The following is a 19,535-nucleotide window of genomic DNA, read 5'->3' as shown; positions in this document are numbered from 1 at the left end:
GCTTCTTGACCTGCACACAGATTTCTCAAGAGGCAGGACAGGTGGTCGTGTATTTCCATCTCTTTAAGAATTTTCCACAGTTTGTTGTGATCCACACAATGAAAGGCTTTGGCATAGTCAATGAAGCAGAAATAGATGTTTTTCTGGAACTCTCTTGCTTTTTTGATGATCCAACGGATGTTAGCAATTTGATCTCTGGTTCCTCTCCCTTTTCTAAATCCAGCTTGAACATCTGGAAGTTAGTTCACCGTTCATATACTGTTGAAGCCTGATTTCAAGAATTTTGAGCATTACTTTGCTAGCATGTGAGATGAGTGTAATTGTGTGGTAGTTTGAATATTCTTTAGCATTGCCCATCTTTGGGATTGGAATGAAAGCTGACCTTTTCCAGTCCTGTGGCCACTGCTGAGTTTTCCAAATTTGTTGGCATATTGAGTGCAGCACTTTCCCAGCATCATCTTTAAGGATTTGAAATAGCTCAACTGGAGTTCCATCACCTCCACTAGCTTTGTTTGTAGTAAGGCTTCCTAAGGCCTACTTGACTTTGCATTCCAGGACGTCTGGCTCTAGGTGAGTGATCACACCATCATGGTTATCTGGGTCATGAAGATCTTTTTTGTATAGTATTTCTGTGCATTCTTGCTACCTCTTCTTAATATCTTCTGCTTCTGTTAGGTCCATACCATTTCTGTCCTTTATTGTGCCCATGAAATGGTCCCTTAGTATCTCTAATTAACTTTAAGAGATCTTGAGTCTTTCCCATTCTATTGTTTTCCTCTATTTCTTTGAATTGATCACTGAGGAAGGCTTACTTATCACTCCTTGCTGTTCTTTGGAACTCTGTTAATACTTGCATGATTATTTATTTATTTTTTTTCTAGGATGAAGGCATTTATTTAACACCTTTCCTTGTTGAACCATGGGATTCTGACCTGGAAAGCTGATGGACTGCTGAAATCCTTGGCCAAGCAGATTATTTTGAGGTGTCCTTGTTCCCATATGCTGCTGAGTTTGGTTAACTGTTGAAGATTTTACAAGTCATATCCCTATTGGAAGGGGGAGCGGAGGATGCAGACTTGTTGTTGAGGTGAGGCTGTACGGGGGGTTGGGAACTTAAAAGGCCCTCCTTGCAAGTTCATCTGAGGAGCTGTTAAATGGCCTGGGTTGTTCATCTGAGGAAAGCTTCTCTGGGTTCCTGAAGCTTGCTGCTGCCAAAGGTATATGGAGGAGGAGAGCAGGAAGTTGTCTGTATGGTAGTTAAGGATGATCTTGCCTGGATTTGCTGTCGCATTGGGCCAGGCGGGGGAGCATTTCCTACCCTTGATTTGCAGTCATTGTGCCAGAGAACTCTAGGCTGGAGGCAGCTGAATGACTCCAGAAGGCAGCTTGTTCCAGCCTAGAGGAAGAGGAACTTGATTTGGGGCAGTAAACTGGAGTTGAATCCCCTGTGGCTGTTGCTGCTGATGTTGCTGTATGGTTCTTGCTTGCATCTATTGCTGCTGCTGCCGCTGGGGAAAAATTAGCTGGGTTTATTTGTCTCTTCACTGGGACAGGCTGTATTGGGTGGTGCAGAGGAACTAAAGATCCTCAGCGATGACTTCACTGCCGTATATGGAGCCCAGAGAAGAGTGGATCAGTTGTGTCTGACTAGAAGCACGACAAGGAGTCTTGGGCTGCATTTTGAATTGGGGCTTGATGCCATCATGGAATACAACACGTTTCTACCCTGGGATAGCATAACAGTTGCAGTGTTGGTCATCCTTATTATCATGGAGCACCTTTCATGGGAAATTCCATCTTCATCGTAATTTAATTTCCGCTCCCATGGATCCTTTATTTCTCACATCTTGGCTTTGGTTCTGAGACAAAGCCAGGTTTCCCTTCCATCTGAATGAAGAGAATTCCCAGATCCTAAAGACACTGGTTGTTGCTCTGAATCAGGATCCATAGCCTCTCCGCTGCTTCCCAGAAGATGTTGAATGCCACATGTAGGATGTTCCACGGCTCTACCTTTCCATACCTTTAGCTTGCTTGATTCCATGTGTAATAAATTGAGTGTATTCTCCAATATTATATCCAAGTTCCATTTGAAGTCTTTATCATCTCTGTTTCCTTTGAAGGCCAAAAAATCCACCTCTGAGTCGTCCACTGTTAATGAGCAAAAGGAAATACATTGTTACTCTTTTTCAGTGGCTAAGTGGTGTCCTACTCTTTGTGACCCCATGGACCGTGGCATGCAAGGCTCCTCTGTCCTTCACTGTCTTCTAGAGTTTGCTTAAATTCATGTCCATTGAGTCAATGATGCCATTCAACCATCTCACCCTCTGTTGTCACCTTCTCCTCCTGCATTCAGTCTTCCCCAACACCAGGGTCTTTTCCAGTCAGTCAGTCTTTCACATTGGGTGCCAAATATTGGAGCTTCAGCTTCAGCATGAGTCCTTCCAATGAATATTCAGGGTTGATTTCCTTTAGGATGGTCTGGTTTGATATCCTTGCTGTCCAAGGGACTTTCAAGAGTTTTCTCCAGAACCACAGTTCAAAAGCATCAATTTTTACATACTCAGCCTTATTTATAGAATGTCTTTTAAATTTGGAAGGTTGTCCAAAACCATGGTGAATATTATTCCAGAAGCATGTGTGTGTGTTAGTTACTCAGCTGTGTCTGACTTTTTGCAATCCCATACTCTGTCCATGATATTCTCCCAGAGAGAATACTGGAGTGGTTTGCCATTCCCTTCTCCAGGGGATCTTCCCAATCTAGCAACTGAACCCAGATCTCCTGCATTCCAGGCAGATTCTTTACTGCCTAAGCTAACAGAAGCATATGTCCACCATATTCCAGGTGGACAATACAGAAAAAAATGTTTTTCTTAATTTTTATCATTTATATAGATCATCTTCTAAATCCAAACAGTCTTGCATTTTTAGGACCTGTATTTTAAGGTAGCAGTCAATTGCAAATACTGAGCTTGGCCTCAGCCCACCAGAGTGGACCTTGAGCAATGCCCTTTAAAGTAGATGCACTTGGCCCTCTGTGTATCCCTCCATCTGTTGGGGTCGACCTTAAGCAGTGCCCTTGACAGTGGATGCCGTTGGCCCTCAGTGTATACCTCCATCCATCCTTGCCTGCATCTATCTGTCCAGCCATCAGCACCCAGCTACCCAAATCCAGACCCACCTGGGACTCAGGGAGCCAGTGGGGAGGGGCATGGACTAGACCAGGCTGGGGAGGAAGGGGAGATAATTTACTTTGTGTCAAGGAATCCTTTTCTGTCCAGAAGCTTTCAATATATCATTGCATGTTTTATTCTGAAAGTTTCATGGTTCCTTGTCTTAGCTAATATTTAATTCACCTATAATTGAACCATCTAAATGGTGTGAGGTAAGAGTTCAACCTTTTTGTGTGATTACTCCCACAGCATTTATTGATCTGTTCCTTCTTTCCACAGTGGTCTCAATGTCAGACAAATAAACATTTGTCTCTTTTTCCAACATCTTTATTCTATTACTTCATATCATTTGTTTAATTAAGCATCACTTTTCATGTGTTTTTCCAAGTTAATATTTATCAAGAGGTATCAATGGCTACACAGAGAAGATAAATGCAAATTACAGATCTATTCTAGGGCACATATGGGTGTGTGCTCAGTTATATCTGACTCTTTGTGACCCCAGGAACTATGCCCACCAGGCTCCTCTGTCCATGGGATTTCTCCAGCAGGAATACTAGAATTGGAAGTCCGGAAAAGAATTTCTAAGATATTTGATATAAAGGACAGCAGAAAAGGAAGAATTGTTGGGCAGCATTTTTCAAGTAGAATATATTTTTATTTTTTACAATGGAGCATGAATCCTTTTAGATAAAGATGAGCTTTCCAGTTCTTTACAGTACCATATTATTCTCATTTTTTAACACTCTGCATGTCTCTCTAATTTGTTATCTCTCTGGTGTCTATAGGCATTAAACTGTGGAATACCAGATTTAAGGATCAATTCTTTCTTTCCTACATTTATCCCACTCTTAAGTTTGAAGAGCTTCTACTTAATGATGGAAATAGAAGAAAAATTATAGTAAAGAAGACTCTTTTTTTACTTCTTTGAAATAATATCACCTGCCTCAAACAGTTTGACCTCTCTTGCTCATTTGCCTTTCTCTGCAAACATTCCCTGAAGTCTCACTTATCTTATATTAAACATGTTCACAAGTCACAGCTCATTTTGAACTCAGATCTTCCTGATATGCTTTTTCTAAATTTTTGTCACACTCTTGTATTCTGCCTTGATTATGTGTGCCTCTTCTAATCTCTTACAATTATACAAAAAATTATTAAAAAAAAATAAAAAGGGAGAAAAGAAGGAAGGATGTATGGAAAGGAAGAAGGAAGAACATATAACATCTTGCAAAAGGTCTTTGGGCTTGCTTATGATGCATTTTGAGATGGGCATGGAAACCCACTCCAGTATTCTTGCCTGGAGAATCTGCATGGAGAGAGGAACTTGGTGGGCTACAGTCCATGGGGTCATAAAGAGTCGGACATGACTGAGTGACTAAGTACACATGACACATTTTAGTTAATTATCATTTAATTTTCTCTTTTATGTTATTCATGGTTATGTGATTAGAATTTTAATTTTGAGGTGTCAATTCATTTTGAATTATATTCTTGTCTAAAGTTTCTGGTCATAAGATCAAGGTTATACTTTATACATAAAAAGTCTTTTTCCAGAGAAGTTTATGAGAACTCTCAAGCTATGCTTAGCACTTCTTTCCTTTATAACCAATACTCCAAAACAGTCCAGTTACACCTATGTCATAAAATACATCATTCTTTTTGATAATTTATTTTCCTCTTATGTTTTCAAGTGATTAAATATATCAGAAATTTTTATTTAAACAAAACAATATTATTAGAAATTATCTGGATCAATGAAATTCTTTGAACTACTTTTTATTCTGTCAGTGGTGGAACTTTTAGAAAATTCTACATGTTTGATAAGGCTTCCCTCATGGTTCAATGATAAATAATCCATGTGCAGTGCAGGAGCTGCAAGTTTGATACCTGGGTTGGGAAGATCCCCTGGAGAAGGAAATGGCTACTTGCTCCAGTATTCTTGGCTGGGAAATCCCATGGACAGTATCCTAGCAGGCTACAGCCCACGGGGTCACAAAGAGTTAGATAATACTTAGCAACTAACCAACAGCAACAACAATGTGTTTGATAAATATCATTAATGAATTGAAACTAATCCAAATTGGGGTATTTGGTCTGAGAGATTCTTGACTTACTAAGAATAATACCATAGAACTCTACTGGGTACATATCCAGCTGTGTGTTAATATTAATTAGTGTTCAGAATGATTGCACCACAAACTAGCAGGATCTTAGTTCAGTAAGGAATTTCACTGCAGTGGAGCCATTAATCTGATCCCATGGCATTAGGCATTATTATATGAAGATTTTCTATAATAAAGCTTGATGTTTTATAATCATTTTTGACTCCCCAGGTAATCCAGTCTTCTGCCTACCTGGATTCCCTAGGCATTTGGACAAACCATTATCTTATTATTGTTGTTGTTGATGATAATGACATGCACACACACACATATAATCTGTTTTGAAGTGTGAAAGTCCAGGACAACTGCAGAGCAGTCTTTATATTATCAAGGCAAATTATTTAACATTGCACATTAAACATTTCTATTTATCTCTAGTAAAAGACATTTTAAAAACAGTATTTCATATGAATGAATTTCCATCAAAAATATTTTAATGGTAGCTTTCCTTTTTATTTTTTATAATTTTTAATATAAATTTATTTATTTTAATTGGAGGTTAACCACTCTACAATATTGTATTGGTTCTCAAACTAGTACAAACACAATGGAGCTTTCCTTTTTAAAGTTTGAGGTTGAAAGGCTCATTCTCACCTTTTTGTTTTTTTTCTTTTCCTGTCTATTGAGTCTTTATATCATTAGACTTTGATGTTCTGGATAAAAGTCACCAAGTGAGTGTTAGCAATTTGTTTATTATTTTTAATGTCAAAGAGTGAAGCTTTTCATAGTTGAGTAGTTGAGTTAAATAAACCATGCTTTTCACTCAATAGTTTAGAAAAGTAGTCTAAAACAAAAGAAATTTTAAAAAACTACATATGTTCATTAATAGTCTAGTTGGAGTTGTAGGAAACTCTTTCGAACTAATACTTTTTAACACTTCTTACAATGCAATATATATCTTGAGTTTTCTTGTGTATAACGCATTTCACTAAAGAATATATGAACAGCATAACTAAAAAAAGTGTGAAGTTAAACTTTACTGACAGTTCTTTTACACTTTCCAATAAATTCTTGACTAGTAGTTTCAGCTTGGAGGGAACAGTTGCCTAGAGTAACAAATGAAGACCATGGAATAGCTACCCTGGGCAATAGTCATTACCTATATCTAAAATATCACATCGAAGCAGGGAAAACCAAAACCATAAACCCAGTAGTGTGCCTCCTACAGCAGCTGCCACTACTTACTTGAAGGAGTCAGATTTCAGGGTTAGCATAGAGGGAAAGCCAGCAGGAAGTCTACTCTCAATAATTCTTTCCTGCTGCAGAGTTTTACAACAATAGAACAATTAGAAATCTTTGCTTATTAGATGTCGCACTTTCATTTTCAGGTCAATGTCTTCAGGGAGCATTGTTCACCTGAGGAGTTATTTCAGACCAAGATGATGACATTCTTGCAGAAAAGTCTATAGAATACATTCAGGCTATAATTAGAGACTGACAAGGTATTCTTTGGGAGAAGGCAATGGCACTCCACTCCAGTACTCTTGCCTGGAAAATCCCATGGACAGAGGAGCCTGGTAGGCTGTAGTTCATGGGGTCTCTAAGAGTCGGACACGACTGAGCAACTTCACTTTCACTTCTGCATTGGAGAAGGAAATGGAAACTCACTACAGTGTTCTTGCCTGGAGAATCCCAGGGACAGGGGAGCCTGGTGGGCTGCTGTCTATGGGATCGCACAGAGTCGGACACTACTGAAGTGACTTAGCAGTAAGTATTCTTTAAAGTTACAAGACATCCTTCAGTTCAGTCAGTTCAGTTCAGTCGCTCAGTCGTGTCCGACTCTTTGCGACCCCATGAATCACAGCACGCCAGGCCTCCCTGTCTATCACCAACTGCCGGAGTTCACTCAAACTCACATCCATCGAGTTGGTGATGCCATCCAGCCATCTGATCCTTTGTTGTCCCCTTTTCCTCCTGCCCCCAATCCCTCCCAGCATTAGAATCTTTTCCAATGAGGCAACTCTTTGCATGAGGTGGCCAAAGTACTGGAGTTTCAGCTTTAGCATCATTCCTTCCAAAGAAATCCCAGGGATGATCTCCTTTAGAATGGATTGGTTGGATCTCCTTGCAGTCCAAGGGACTCTCAGGAGTCTTCTCCAACACCACAGTTCAAAAGCATCAATTTTTCACTGCTCAGCCTTCTTCACAGTCCAACTCTCACATCCATACATGACCACTAGAAAAACCATAGCCTTGACTAGGCAGACCTTTGTTGGCAAAGTAATGTCTCTGCTTTTCAATATGCTATCTAGGTTGGTCATAACTTTCCTTCCAAAGAGTAAGCGTCTTTTAATTTCATGGCTGCAGTCACCATCTGCAGTGATTTTGGAGACCCAAAAAATAAAGTCTGCCACTGTTTCCCCATCTATTTCCCATGAAGTGATGGGACCAGATGCCATGATCTTTGCTTTCTGAATGTTGAGCTTTAAGCCAACTTTTTCACTCTCCTCTTTCACTTTCATCAAGAGGCTTTTTGTTCCTCTTTACTTTCTGCCATAAGGGTGGTGTCATCTGCATATCTGAGCTTATTGATATTTCTCCTGGCAATCTTGATTCCAGCTTGTGCTTCATCCAGCCCAGCGTTTCTCATGATGTACTCTGCATGTAAGTTAAATAAGCAGCATGACAATATACAGCCTTGACGTACTCCTTTTCCTATTAGGAACCAGTCTGTTGTTCCATATCCAGTTCTAACTCTTACTTCCTGACCTGCATATAGGTTTCTCAAGAGGCAGGTCAGGTGGTCTGGTATTCCCATCTCTTTCAGTACTTTCCACCATTTATTGTGATTCACACTGTCAAAGGCTTTGGCATAGTCAATAAAGCAGAAATAGATGTTTTTCTGGAACTCTCTTGCTTTTTCGATGATCCAGCAGATGTTGGCAATTTGATCTCTGGTTCCTCTGCCTTTTCTAAAACCAGCATGAATATCTGGAAGTTCATGGTTCACATATTGCAAGACATCCTTAGGTTTTATAAATTGATAATTTTTGTTACAATTAGCTAGCTTTACAATTGAAGCTTTAATATCCATATAACTAAAAATATAAACCTTGGGATGCAGAGTGTTATCAGTACTGGATGCTCCAGAGTCATGTCAGACTTCTTCCTCCAAAACCTGCTTATCCATATCTGTTCACAATATTGGTGGGTCTCAACAAAATTTGCTGTAATTTCTGTGATATTTCTCTTGTTACCAAGTTCAACCTCACTCTGCTCACTGCACCATAGGCTGACCAATAAATCTGAGAGACAAAATGTTGAAGCAAGAAACAAGACTTTATTTTGAAAGCCAGATGACTGAGAAGATGGCAGACTAATGTCTCAAAAAGACTGTTCTTACTGGGGCCTGGATATCAGGTTCTTTTCTGGATCCGAGATGGGGGAGGTGAGGTAATAGCATAAAAGACCATTTTATTCTTGCAGATATCTCCTAGAATGGCACATATAGGGTGGGGGTGGTGGTGGCTGTGCTAGTTCAATTTCCTTACAGATATTTCACAGGTGGTGTGAAATGGAATATCTCCTTGTGAGCTAAACAAAGGCACTTTAATTTAAGGGTCAGGCAGAGGGGGTCAGGGTTCCCTGAGACAGGCCATTATGTGTGCCTAATATAACGAAGGTGGAAAAACAAGAGTTAACATCACAGAAGCATATTCAGTATGGAATCAGAATTAACCTTTCCCTGTTACAGTGAGTCTCACCAGCAAGTGCTGTAATTTTTGTAATCTTTCTCTTGCTCTCTCTACACCCGATATTCACAATTCTACTTCATAAATCAAACTCAAATTTCTTCAATTCTCTTCACCTTATGCTCATTATTTCAGAATAGCCAACATGATTTGTTAATGGAATACTAATTTCAACTGAAAAAAAAATGCACAATTTAAAAGCGGAGAATTATGCTTAATTTGGTACACAAAACTGAAGACTTAAGCCCAGGATGGAATCTCTCACCCTTGAGAGACTGTTCAGAAAAGCTAAGGGAGAAGCCAGGACACAAAGGGATTTTTGCAACAAAGACTAGTAAGTCAGAGCATCAGAAGATTACTGTTATTTAAAGAAAATCAGATATCTCAAGTTAAAGAATTTAGCACTTTTATATGTATAGGAAGATGCAAAAGTCTGGGCTCACCGAAATCATTATTTTGATATGACCTTAGCTATCCGGGGCCACTACCCTGTGTTTTCACATCTTGAGTCTCTTCAGGATACACCACTGGGAGTTGCTGCAGAGGTTGACTACCTGATGGCTGGCATCCTATTTCTGTCCTGGGTTCTCTGAGGGCACATCACTGAGGGGGTTGTAATGTGATGACTTGATGACTGTAACATCCTTTATTTACTGATATAGCAGGCATCATTTTTTCACTGGCACTCCAAATGCCTAAATGGTCTGTTGGTCTCCAGTCTTATTCCTCTTAAATTATCTTTTCCACAGTTAAGCCAGAATGACCTGTTTTAGAAACATACAGCAGGTCATGTCACTCACCAGCTTATATCTACCCAGTCACTTTAACTAAATTGTAAATACACTCACATGGCACACTGGGTGTTGAAGCTCTAGTCTTCGTTTAATTCACCAGTGCTCATCCGTCTTCTGCCCATCAAGCATTCCATTCACATGACTATTATTTCCACTCCTAGTTTTCAAAAAGACTATCATCTCATCTGCCTTCATATTTGCCTTTCTTTGACATGAAACATCCTTGCATTTTAGTACTTTACTCTTTCATCCTGTTCATATTCTTCTTCCTTAGGTTGATTCCTTCTTGCTTCACAGTTTTTGGTTTAAAAGTTTCTTCTTCCAATTGTTCTCTCTGGATTCTATCAACAGGACAGCAACATTTTGCTGTAAAAGGCCAATAGTAAATATTTTAGTTTTGCAGACCATGTATGACTTTTGTCACATATTTTTTGTTGTTGTTTTACATTGCTTGCAATTCTTTTAAATATTAAAAATGTTCTTAGCTTTCAGACCATCCTAAAATTGGCCAGGACAGAAATTGACTAGCAGAGTATATTTTGCTCACCTCTATTCTAGATAATTTTCATATGTATTCTCAAGAGCAGCTTTCTCTTTACTTAAATTAGAACTTATCAACATTGTAGTTAAGCGATTTTTAATTTATGCAGATTTTAGTACCTGTTTACATTTTACCTAGCTTCACTCTCTACTAATATATGACCATAATATTTTATTAAAACTAAGAGACTTAAATTGGCACAACATTGGCAACTAAATTAAAAATTTTATTGGATTTCACTCCTAAGTATTTTTCTTCCTGTGGTTTCAGGGTCTAACAATAACAACAACAAAAGAAATATTCTTTTAGTTATTGTCTCTTTTGTCTCTTCTAATCTGTGACATTTTCTCAATATTTATTTTTTATAACTTTAATACTTTTCAAGAACACTGGTCATATTTTTATGTCTCTCAATTTGACTTTTTTTCTGATGTTTTCTCATTCTTAGACTGTGCTGATGAATTTTCAAGAAGGATACCACAAAGAAAAAGTTTCCTTCTTCTGACCTCATGTCAGTAGGTATATGACATTAATGTAATTTGTTCCCAAGGATGTTAGTCTTGATCACATGGTTAAGGTAGTGTCTGCCAGGTTTACCCTATATAAAGTGACTATTTTTCTTTTCCCCTTTCATCCATTTTTTCTTTGGAAGCAACTAATTCTTGATCACCAGCTCTCCCTTAAAGAGGATGGAAATTGCATATGTTGTCTTTTGAAATCAATGCTGAACCTAAAGGCTTCCCTGATGGTTCAGATGGTAAAGAATTTGCCTATAATGAGGGAGACCTCAGTTTGATCCCTGGGTTGGGAAGATCCTCTGGAGGAGGGATGCAGCCCACTCCAGTGTTCTTGCCTAGAGAATCCCCATGGACAGAGGAGCCTGGTGGGCTACAGTCCATGGGGTCACAAAGAGTCAGACACGACTGAGTGACTAATAAGAGCACAGATCAGATCAGATCAGTCGCTCAGTCATGTCCAACTCTTTGCAACCCCATGAATCACAGCACGCCAGGCCTCCCTGTCCATCACCAACTCCCAGAGTTCACTCAGACTCACGTCCATTGAGTCAGTGATGCCATCCAGCCATCTCATCCTCTGTCGTCCCCTTCTCCTCTTGCCCCCAATCCCTCCCAGCATCAGAGTCTTTTCCAGTGAGTCCACTCTTTGCATAAGGTGGCCAAAGTACTGGAGTTTCAGCTTTAGCATCATTCCTTCCAAAGAAATCCCAGGGCTTTCCAAATCCCCTTCCAAAGAAATCCCTTCAGAATGGACTGCTTGGATCTCCTTGAAGTCCAAGGGACTCTCAAGAGAGTGTTCTCCAACACCACAGTTCAAAAGCATCAATTCTTCAGCGCTCAGCCTTCTTCACAGTCCAACTCTCACATCCATACATGACCACAGGAAAAACCATAGCCTTGACTAGATGAACCTTTGTTGGCAAAGTAATGTCTCTGCCTTTGAATACGCTCTCTATGTTGGTCATAACTTTCCTTCCAAGGAGTAAGCGTCTTTTAATTTCATGGCTAGAGTCTCCATCTGTAGTGATTTTGGAGCCCAGAAAAATAAAGTCTGACACTGTTTCCACTGTTTCCCCATCTATTTCCCATGAAGTGATGGGACCAGTTGCCATGATCTTCGCTTTCTGAATGTTGAGTTTAAGTCAATTTTTTAACTCTCCTCTTTCACTTTCATCAAGAGGCTTTTGAGTTCCTCTTCACTCTCTGCCATAAAGGTGGTGTCATCTGCATATCTGAGGTTATTGATATTTCTCCTGGCAATCTTGATTCCAGATTGTGCTTCATCCAGCCCAGCATTTCTCATGATGTACTCTGCATGTAAGTTAAATAAGCAGGGTGACAATATATAGCCTTGATGTACTCCTTTTCCTATTTGGAACCAGTCTGTTGTTCCATGTCCAGTTCTAACTGTTGCTTCCTGACCAGCAAACAAATTTCTCAAGAGGCAGATCAGGTGTTCTGGTATTCCCATGTCTTTCAGAATTTTCCACAGTTTATTGTGATCCACACAGTCAAAGGCTTTGGCATAGTCAATAAAGATACCCCTCATCCAAGGTAAGGAGCAATGGCTGTGCTTTGCTGGAGCAGCCGTAAAGAGATACCCCACGCCCAAGGTAAGAGAAACCAAAGTAAGATGGTAGGTGTTGCAAGAGGGCATCAGAGGGCAAACACACTGAAACCATACTCACAGAAAACTAGTCAATCTAATCACACTAGGACCACAGCCTTGTCTAACTTAATGAAACTAAGCCATGCCCGTGGGGCAACCCAAGATGGGTGGGTCATGGTGGAGAGATCTGACAGAATATGGTCCACTGGAGAAGGGAATGGCAAACCACTTCAGTATTCTTGCCTTGAGAACCCCATGAACAGTATGAAAAGGCAAAATGATAGGATACTGAAAGAGAAACTCCCCAGGTCAGTAGGTGCCCAATATGCTACTGGAGATCAGTGGAGAAATAACTCCAGAAAGAATGAAGGGATGGAGCCAAAGCAAAAATAATACCCATCTGTGGATGTGACTGGTGATAGAAGCAAGATCCGATGCTGTAAAGAGCAATATCGCATAGGAACCTGGAATGTCAGGTCCATGAATCAAGGCAAATTGGAAGTGGTCAAACAAGAGATGGCAAGAGTGAATGTTGACATTCTAGGAATCAGTGAACTGAAATGATCTGGAATGGGTGAATTTAACTCAGATGACCATTGTATCTACTACTGTGGGCAGGAATCCCTCAGAAGAAATGGAGTGGCCTTTATGGTCAACAAAAGAGTCCAAAATCAGAGCACGACACAGCATTAATCCTAAAGAGTAGGAAACATTTTTTGATCTTGTTTATTTTTAAGTACCCTCATGCTATCAGACACTTGTTGATTAATTTATGTGGAATAATAACTTGGAATATTAGCATTTATTTTCTAAACTATTTTCTCTCTCATGTCTAAAAAAATAATATTATAAATATAATAAAATATTTTAAAAGCTTCCATTATTCTTCTTGGGATGACTCATTATTGAGATAGTGCTATTTTAATAAACCATATCAAATGTACCATAGGAAGAGGGAGATTTCGTTTAGAATACCTTCAGAATTTAATATGTGAATCTGAAAATGGAAGCTAAGAGTAGAGTTGAACACATTCAAATAGAGAGTGATTATATATATCTAGCAGGAATAGGGAGGGAAAAAAGAACCTTCAGCAAGACTGGGCATTTTATGAGAGCAAGAATCACAGGGAAAATGAAATAAATCATGGTTCATTCTATTAGATAACTTTAGAGAATTTTTTTTCCCCCTAACTAGCATTATGTGACCTAATACCTCCTTTGTTGTGTTTAGTCATTTAAGCCATGTCTGACACTTTTGTGACTCTATGGACTGTAGCCCACCAGGCTTCTCTGTCCATGGGATTTTCCAGGCAAAAATACTGGAGTGGGTTACCATTTTCTTCTCCAGAATATCTTCCTGATCCAGGGATCAAACTCACATCTCCTTTGTCTCCGGCTTGACAGGTGGATTCTTTACCATTGAGACATCTGAGTGTATCTCTCTTTGGTCTTCAGGAAATCCTACCTTTCTCAATAATGATTACACAAAAGTGTATCTTTTAATGGTAATTTTAAGAAATGCTAAATTATGTGTTCAAATAGTTGCTAAGAGAAAGTGACCAAAAATAGTAAATAAAGAGATAGATGATTTCTCATTTACAAAATACTAAAAATGCATCCAGACTAACAGGCCAGGAGCCTGAGAACTGATTTATTTCTTTTTGCCACTTCAGCTTCCCTATTCAACAAGATCATTGAGATGTCAACATAAACATTCAAATCCATTCCACAGCCATAATCATGAGGTAGAGTCTTATATCTCCAGCTGCCTTATTGTGACATCTTATGGAGGCCCATTTGGTATTGAACATTGAGTGAGTTACTGCTATCAGACATGGTAAATAATGATACACAGGGAGTATTATATCAAGCCAATGAGGGCCAATTTCTATCTTGAGTCCCAACTAGAAGTAGAAGTAGGTTTCTCTCAATGTGATTTAAAGTTTTCTTCCACTCTGCTGTTTCCAGAGTAGATATAAATTTGTATAGTAAAGAGAACTTGAGGAACAGAAATAATCTAGACATATGACATTAAAATTGTATTTAAGGGGAAAAATATCAATCTTTGTTAAGCAAAGTAGGCCAATGACTTTGGCTGATTATATGCAGAATTAAAACACTGCTTAGAAATTAATCTTTAGAAATGCCCTTAATTAAAAGGCTTAAGCATAAGTTATTATGCATCTATTTTTGTCACTGACTTTACTTCAGAAGCTTAGCATGTGCTATTTCCTACAATTTTTGCAAAACTTTATGAAACTACTGTTATTATCCATTTTGTGTTAGTCGCTCAGCTGTGTCCGACTCTTTGTGATCCCATGGATTGTAGCCCACCAGGCTCCTCTGTCCATGAAATTCTCCAGACAGGAATACTGGAGTGGGTCGCCATTTCCTTCTCCAATTACCCTTTTACTTGAATGAAAAATAAGAAGTGAAGTAATTTGCTTAAGGTCTCACAACTGGCACGTTCTAGAGTTAGAATTTGCAGCTAAGCTTACTAAGCTATACATTTATCCTACAGCACTTCTCATAAAATGAGACAAGGCTCAAATCCATACACTTTACAGAAGTTTGCCTTACCAAGACTTATATTGAATGAATACACTTTAGTCATTGACATTTTAATATCTTTTAAACATCTCCAAAATTAATAAGTCTTGTACACTGTTACCTGATTTGTCTTCAAATAACAAATGCCATCACATCTCTTTCCTCTTGGAAAACTTCCCATTAACTATAGCATATCTACACTTTCAACTCTGGGCATTTACACTCTTTCATGATGTGGCTCCATGTACTCTTCACGTTATTCCTGTGTCATGATATAGCTACATTTAATTTCTCATACTTCCTCATCATAGTATCCTTTCATAACTCTGTGGGTTGCACATTATGCAAAGTTTTTGTTCTTAAAACTTTCTATTGTAAACTAGAGGGGTGGATTGGAGGAGAGGATAAAGGTTCAAGAGGGAGGTGATTTATGTATAATTATGGCTGATTTTTGCAAAAAAGCAAAATGGCTGTCTGAGGAGGCCTTACAAATACCTGTGAAAAGAAGAGAAGCGAAAAGCAAAGGAGAAAAGAAAAGATATAAATATCTGAATGCAGAGTTCCAAAGAATAGCAAGAAGAGATAAGAAAGCCTTCTTCAGTGATCAATGCAAAGAAATAGAGGAAAACAACAGAATGGGAAACACTAGGGATCTCTTCAAGAAAATCAGAGATACCCAAGGAACATTGCATGCAAAGATGAGCTCGATAAAGGACAGAAATGGTATGGACCTAACAGAAGCAGAAGATATTAAGAAGAGATGGCAAAAATACCCAGAATAACTGTACAAAAAAGATCTTCACGGCCCAGATAATCTCGATAGTGTGATCACTGACCTAGAGCCAGACATCCTGGAATGTGAAGTCAAGGGGGTCTTAAAAGCATTTGGGGCTGATGCACTGGGATGACCCAGAGGGATGGTATGAGGAGGGAGGAGGGAGGAGGGTTCAGGATGGGGAACACATGTATACCTGTGGTGGATTCATTTTTATATTTGGCAAACAATACAATACTGTAAAGTTTAAAAATAAAATAAAATTTAAAAAAATAAATAAAAAATATGTATATATATATAAAGCATCACTATGAACAAAGCTAGTGCAGGTGATGGAATTCCAGTTGAGCTATTCCAAAACCTGAAAGATGATGCTGTGAAAGTGCTGCACTCAATATGCCAGCAAATTTGGAAAACTCAGCAGTGGCCACGGGACTGGAAAAGGTCAGTTTTCATTCCAATCCCAAAGAAAGGCAATGCCAAAGAATGCTCAAACTACCACATGATTGCACTCATCTCACACACTACTAAAGTAATGCTCAAAATTCTCCAAGCCAGGCTTCAGCAATATGTGAACAGTGAACTTCCTGATGTTCAAGCTGGTTTTAGAAAAGGCGGAGGAAACAGAGATCAAATTGCCAACATCCACTGGATCATAGGAAAAGCAAGAGAGTTCCAGAAAAACATCTATTTCTGCTTTATTGACTATGCCAAAGCCTTTGACTGTGTGGATCACAATAAACTGTGGAAAATTCTTCAAGAGATGGGAATACCAGACCATCTGATCTGCCTCTTGAGAAATTTGTTTGCTGGTCAGGAAGCAACAGTTAGAATTGGACATGGAACAACAGACTGGTTCCAAATAGGAAAAGGAGTTTGTCGAGGCTGTATATTGTCACCCTGCTTATTTAACTTCTATGCAGAGTACATCATGAGAAACGCTGGACTGGAAGAAACGCAAGCTGGAATCAAGACTGCCAGAAGAAATATCAATCACCTCAGATATGCAGATGACACCACCCTTATGGCAGAAAGTGAAGAGGAACTCAAAAGCCTCTTGATGAAAGTGAAAGAGGAGAGTGAAAAAGTTGGCTTAAAGCTCAACATTCAGAAAATGAAGATCATGGCATGAGGTCCCACCACTTCATGGGAAATAGATGATGAAACAGTGGAAACAGTGTCAGATTTTATTTTTCTGAGCTCCAAAATCACTACAGATGGTGACTGCAGCCATGAAATTAAAAGACGCTTACTCCTTAGAAGGAAAGTTATGACCAACCTAGACAGCATATTGAAAAGCAGAGACATTACTTTGCCAGCAAAGGTTCGTCTAGTCAAGGCTATGGTTTTTCCTGTGGTCATGTATGGATGTGAGAGTTGGACTGTGAAGAAGGCTGAGTGCCGAAGAATTGATGCTTTTGAACTATGGTGTTTGAGAAGACTCTTGAGAGTCCCTTGGACTGCAAGGAGATCCAACCAGTCCATTCTGAAGGAGATCAGCCCTGGGATTTCTTTGGAAGGAAGGATGCTAAAGCTGAAACTCCAGTACTTTGGCCACCTCATGCGAAGAGTTGACTCTTTGGAAAAGACCCTGATGCTGGGAGGGATTGAGGGCAGGAGGAGAAGGGGGAAGACAGAGGATGAGATGGCTGGATGGCATCACTGACTCAATGGACATGAGTCTGAGTGAACTCCGGGATTTGGTGATGGACAGGGAGGCCTGGCGTGCTGGGATTCATGGGGTCGCAAAGAGTCAGACACGACTGAGCGACTGATCTGATCTGATCTGATCTGATGGCTGATTTGCTCAGCCACCTCCTGAGGTTAACCTCAAACTTGGTCTCACAAACAGATACTATCAGAGACTCTGTGTACCACTCTACCTATGTTTTCTTCTTCCTAAGAGACCCAGAATCTGTTATAACCAAAAAGTTAACTAGCTCTGTGTAAACACAGTGGGTAATAGGTTTGAACTTTATACATTACAATATCATATTTTCAGCTTCTCAGTGGCGGGGCAGGTGATGGCACCCCACTCCAGTACTCTTGCCTAGAGAATCCCATGGATGGAGGAGCCTGGTAGGCTGCAGTCCATGGGGTCGCGAAGAGTCGGACATGACTGAGCGACTTCACTTTCACTTTTCACTTTCATGCATTGTAGAAGGAAATGGCAACCCACTCTAGTATTCTTGCCTGGAGAATCCCAGGGATGGGGGAGCCTGGTGGGCTGCCGTCTATAGGGTCGCGCAGAGTTGGACACGACTGGAGTGACTTAGCAGTAGCAGCAGCAGCTTCTCAGTGAAAGCCTCTGAGAAAACAGTCAACCAGAAAAATAGATGGAAGACAAGCAATGAAGATTTACATACTGAAAAAAAGGAACTCACAGTTCAATTCCTTCAAATGAAAACTGTGACAAGACAGATTCAAATACCAGACCATACTGCAATGTTTCAGAAACCTCATCGTTTCAGAGTATCAGGAAACTAAGAGAAGATCTGGGGGAAGTTCTTAAGCAAACTGCAATGAAAAGAGCATAAAGTAATCTGAAGCAGTCGAGTATTTACAGGAAAGGGCTATAAGCAAAACAATGATAATTTAAAACGGAATAATATTAAAGACCAAATTCTCAGGACTCAATTTATAAAATCTAGAATACAACAAGTAGAGAAACAATTATACTGCCGTAGGAAACAGGAAGAATAAAAGAAAAGCAGGCCCTGGCAAGGGCTGCAAAATAAATTTATAATTATTGATAAACTGGATGCTATAAGGCATGAGACTCTTGAAACAAGTCCAGAAGGAACAGTTTATAATCTTGAAAACAAGGTATGATCCTGGGGTCGGAAAACCAACTCCAGACTGTTTCTCAACTGGCATCTCAGAGTCACATGTTTTACGTATCTGGTGGAAAATCTATAGATGAGAATATTAGTTTTAGTTACTGATTTGTTATTGATTACTGTTTCCTAATTACTCAGTGGTTAATGACCATTTTGTTCTTCGGCCCTGAAGGCCACATGAGTGATAGTTTAACTCCCCGAGTATTCTTTCATTCACAGCTGAAAGTGTAATAAAGCTGGCTTGGATTCCGTTTCAGCACCTTCACCTTGGAGCAGCGTTGGTCCTCTTAGCCTCCCTTTTCTCTGAATTCTTGTGTCTCGTTTCTCATTTTCTCACCGTATCGCGCTTTCAGAAACCCTGCTTGTCGAGCTGGCCTCGACATACTGCAAAAGCTAGAAACATAGGCAAACTCTTCTCACACGTGTTTGCCTTCTAATTAAGAGGTAAAAGAAGAAAGTAAAACACGTCTCACAGAATAATTAGGAAACAAATTAATGAAGGCTCTTAAAAACATAACCTGGACAAGAGGTCTAAATATGCACATTCATAACATTAAATACCTTCATGATTATTAGGCAAAAATTAATGCTAAGTAAGCTGTTAAACATAACAGAAGTTAATTTGTTCACAGGAAGTGATGATACATTTGGGAAGCTTGTCCTCAATATATCCAGTTTTGCAATCAACACTAAGCAAATTGTACTTGTGTTTGTTTGCACCAGATTTCTGGATCTGATAAGTACACAAGAACAAGGCCAGCATCTTCAGAACACTTACACTTAAGGAAGGAGGAGAATATAAAATTCTTTGTGAAGATGTAAAAGTCAAGCCTCTTACGTCTGTGTTTAGCAGAGTTCCTGAAATAACTATGTGTTAGACA

The 19,535-nt window shown here is 39.4% G+C and overlaps 1 pseudogene; it reads right to left on the bottom strand.

The window, feature by feature from the left end:
* Window positions 1-858: 858 nt before the first annotated feature.
* LOC133256592 (nuclear receptor coactivator 6-like) lies at window positions 859-19,037 on the bottom strand (annotated as a pseudogene).
* Between the last annotated feature and the right edge of the window lie 498 nt (window positions 19,038-19,535).

Source organism: Bos javanicus, chromosome 11 (genome assembly GCF_032452875.1).
Source record: "Bos javanicus breed banteng chromosome 11, ARS-OSU_banteng_1.0, whole genome shotgun sequence".
Lineage (NCBI taxonomy): Eukaryota > Metazoa > Chordata > Mammalia > Artiodactyla > Bovidae > Bos > Bos javanicus.
The sequence above is the reverse complement of the archived record's forward strand: the minus strand, read 5'-3'. Positions and strand labels throughout refer to the sequence as shown.